The following is a 4273-nucleotide window of genomic DNA, read 5'->3' on the forward strand; positions in this document are numbered from 1 at the left end:
AAAAAAAATAGAAAAAAAAAATTAAAAAAAAAAATGAAGAAGAAGCAGAAAGAACAATCCCTCTTTTCTCTTCCCTATCAGCATCTTGAGCTCTGAATTACAAGTGAATGAGAGCTGACTTATTCCTTTTTTGAGGGAGAAACTCACGCACAGGAGTCAGGGCAGCAGGAATTATGGCTCCCCTGGCCATCGTAGATTGGCCCCCCTGTGAGCCTGTAGTATTTTGTAGGACTGTTTATGGGGCTAACTTTAATGTCTTAATATATATGTGCAGTGTGCCAGAATTACAGCTGCAGGGGTGTCATGGTTTGACACTGGCACAATGCCAGTGCCCCCATGAAGATACTTTCTCCCTGGTTTCTGCTGTGAGATGTGACCAGGAATAAGCAAAGCAGGCTCTTACTTAGGAAAGAAAAGAACCAGAACTTTATTAACTACTCTACAACTACAAATAAAAAGGAACACACACATACAGGGAAAATGAAAACTTCACAAATGCATTTCCTCTTCCCCCCACCAAATTTCCAACACAATACATTTGGTTCCTCAAATCACCAACTCTCGGTCCAGTACCACCTTTTAGACAATCAATCTTCAGTTCATCAAGAGGAGAGGAGTCTTTCTTGTACCATGGGCTTCCCCTGGAAACACAGCTGAAGCCTCGTGTGTTTCTGTGTCACTCGTGGCACCGCCCGGAGTACATCTGCCGTCGTGACTTTTCCTTTCCATGTCCAGTGCTCTCACCACTGAACACGGACCAGAACTGCTTCTAGGGTTGTCTTTTAAGGATGCTCTGTCCTGATCCAAAAAAGGCACAGTCTCTCCTTTGGGACACCTGTCCCCACAATCTCTCCTTTTGGGACACCTGTCCCCCCCATATTTTTTCACCCCCTGGGGCCGAGGGGCACCAACACTGAACCCTCTTGGTTCTGAGGCCATTGCCTCCCCCTAGAATGCAGTCTCTGTATCACAAGGAACATGGTTCTGTCCATGGCTATACAAAAAGAGTCCAGCAAAAGCCACTCCATCATCTCTTCCCACTAGGATTCTTCTCTATTCTTCTACTATCTCTCACTCGCCCAGGCCTCTCTCACACTGGCCCATTTCTTTCCTCATCTTCCACTCTATCTTCTAGGAGAGGTCAATGATCTGTAAAGTTCTCATTCTCTAAAAAGGGGTTAAAAGCTCCTACAAGCGGCCGGCTGAACCCCCCCCCTCTTCTCCGTCCCAGCCGTGCTGCCGGCACAGGCCCATGTTTATCAAGCTTCAAGGTTACAGTCTCAGGCAGCGGCTCTCTTTCTTTCTCTCCCTCTGTGTCTCTCAGGGGGGGCTGCCCGATGGCTCCCGGTGTCTCTCTCTCTTTCTCTCTCTTCCACCCTTCCACCCCCGGGCTCAGGCCTACCTCTCTCGGCCTCATGGCTTTCCCCTCCCCCTGCCCAGCCAGCAGCTGGGCCGGGGGAGAGACCCGAACTCTTTCCCGCCGGAAACCCAAGAGGACCCTCCCAGGGGAGAGCTCTGCTTTTAACTCCGTGTTCTCAGAGGCGTGTCCATGTCTCAATGGTCAGGTTAAATGCCAATATTAAAGTCTGAATATCCATTGGCCCAAAACACAGCATCCCAAAAAAACACATTTCCTGTCAAACCACCACAAGGGGGAACCATAACTTGGAACTTCCTGACTTTCATGCGTGTAAAACCTCAGCTGCAATGTTAATTTACTTGAGGATTTTTTGGGTTGTTGTTGTTGTTGTAAGTCATTCCCCTGCCCTGATTCTTTATGGATACAAAAAGGACAAGAAAGCAAAATGCTGGTTTGGTGCTGGAAATGATGAATTAGCACTGGTAATTCCAGGCAGGATGTGGCTGTTGGTGGAGGGGAGGTGGGAATTGGGAATTTCAAGGCTGCGGCTTGGAAGAAGAAAAGGAGGCCTAGAGGTGTCAGAAGAACAAGGACAGGATGGTTTAGGAGGGTTTGGTGTTTTTGGAACAATGTCAGGGTGTGGGAAGCAGCACTGGAAATCCCCCTCACAGGGCCAGGCAGGATGAGCCTGTTCTGTTCTCATGTAAAGCCAGGAGAGCCTGGGCTCATTCCCACTGCCAGCACAGCTTTATGGCTCCACCTTGGTCAGCCAGGAGCAGCCAGCCACAGAATCATTGAATCTTTGAGCTGTTTAGGTTGGAAAAGCACTCCAAGATCATCCAATCCAACTGTTCCCCCAGTGCTGCCAAGGCCGCTGCCAAGCCATGTCCCCAAGACCACATCCACGTCTCTGTTCAATCCCTCCAGGGATGGGCACTCCACCACAGCTCTGGACAGCTGTGCCAGAGCCTGACCACCCTTTTGGAGAAGGAATCTTCCTGGAAAAGGTGGGGCAGACCCTGCAGGTACCCGCAGTGAACATGGTGAGAACAGCAAGGGCCTCCCCAGCCAACCAGAGCAGGGCTGATTGTCCAGCAGTGCCAGGCTTGGTTTAGTTTGAAGGTTGCACAACTTTTCAAGTCTTTTCTCTTCCTTTTCCTCATGAAAAAAAGCCACCATCAAGTCTGAAGTGAAGAGACTGTTGCCTTGAATGATGTCCCCCGTTTCCTGTGCCTCCATCTCATGCTGCTTCCCTAATGACTTGATCAGGGTGATGGCTCTTCTCTGCTCAGCTGAATCTCTCCATCTCACTCACTGGCACCTCTGAGCTTTAAGGTCTCTAATTCTGTGTTGAAAGCACTTGAAATCAGCTCAAAAGCTCAGAGGGAGCGAGGGCAGGCAGACTGACGGACAGACAGAGTGCCACACTCAGTTTGATTGCTCCAGTTTTATTTCCAGCAGCAACCTGAATGGAAAAAATCAAGGCCAATATGATTTTTGAAGGGGGGGAAAAAGGATAAAATTGAGTTAAAGGAAAACAGGAGTGAGAAATTTCATCTCTCCTGAAAACACATTGTTCTTCCAGGGGCCAGAACGTGTCTCTGTTGGAGACTACACAGGAGGAGCAGGTGCAGGGCAGGTCTGACTGGGCTGGCTTGGGGGGGTCCTTGTGGCTGTCTGGTGCACAGAGCTGTTCCTTCCACCCCTGCCAGGCACAGCCTGTGCTGTCCAAGCAGGAGAACACAGCCCTCAAACCAGGGTACACAAGTGCTGCTGTGGGGTCATCGTGCTCTAAGAGCCTTACAAGAAACCCTTTTCCCCCTAGAAGCATCACACCCTGCTCCCATCCCTGCCCAGACTGATTTATAATCAATAACACCAAAATCCTAATGCTGTTGAAAGCAACAGAGTTACCCCAAGAACCTGTTTTGCTCTCCTGCACCCAGAAATGCAGCAGAGAGAAAGAAATCCCAGAAATGCAAACCATGCTGCCTGCCAGAAAAATAACCAGGAGTATGCCAGAAAAAGAACCCCATCTCTGCTCTGCCCAAACTACTCACAGTGCTGAGTGTTTGCTGCCTGCCTCAAAAATAACCAGGAGTATGCCAGAAAAAGAACCCCATCTCTGCTCTGCCCAAACTACTCACAGTGCTGAGTGTTTGCTGCCTGCCTCTGACTCCCCCTCTGGGTAAAACCACGCAGAAGGAGTGAGCCACTTGCCTAAAGCCAGCTCTTCCTCCTCTCCAAACAGGGATCAGGGAGGCTGAGAGGTGCCTGTGCTGCCCCAGAGCCTTTGGCAAGCACAGCACAGCCATGCCAAAGTTTGCAGCTCATTTTCCCCAAGGCTGGTGTAGCATTAAGTTCTTATATCCAAAAGCAGCCTTTCAAATTGCTGCCTGGTGTGTTACATAAATCCTCCCCAGGATCCTCAGAGACTGCAAGCAATTACACTGAGGTGCTGAGGAAGCAAGTGAGAGCTCAAAGAAAGGTTAAGAGAAGAGGAGGAGGGAAAAAAAAAGAAGAAAGAAGCAACAACAAAAATCCCAGCCCTAGTAGCAGCTTGGAGTGGGAGGGAGGCCACATAAGACAAGGCTGTGTGACTTGTGTTGAAATTGCTGCATCTTGGCCCATTCCAAGCAGGGCCCAGGGGAATATCACCCATCTGCCAACAGTGGTACAATTTGGTGATGATCTGGGATGTTCATTTATGGCCTAAAATAGGAGAAACTGTTATCAGCAGAGCCCAGAGATGGTTCTTAGAATCAGTTCTCTTGGAGGCATTACCTGGGTGCTCCCCAGTCAAGGACATCCCGCTCTGTACAGACCTCCTGGGTATGTGGGCATGTAGGAGAGCTCTGGAAGGGCTCCTCACTCCCTCTCACCTTGTCCTACAGCAAGAAACAGCAGCAGCCA

General features: G+C 49.6%; 1 long non-coding RNA gene across 1 annotated transcript; it reads right to left on the reverse strand.

Moving 5' to 3' along the window:
* Positions 1-403: 403 nt before the first annotated feature.
* LOC136565134 (uncharacterized) lies at positions 404-1605 on the reverse strand. Its single transcript, XR_010784810.1, has 2 exons — positions 1403-1605; positions 404-1131 (listed from the first exon to the last, which is right to left on the reverse strand). It is a non-coding gene; the product is annotated as an uncharacterized lncRNA (long non-coding RNA).
* Positions 1606-4273: the final 2668 nt, after the last annotated feature.

The sequence above is a fragment of the Molothrus aeneus genome, chromosome 20 (genome assembly GCF_037042795.1).
Source record: "Molothrus aeneus isolate 106 chromosome 20, BPBGC_Maene_1.0, whole genome shotgun sequence".
Taxonomy (NCBI): Eukaryota; Metazoa; Chordata; class Aves; order Passeriformes; family Icteridae; genus Molothrus; species Molothrus aeneus.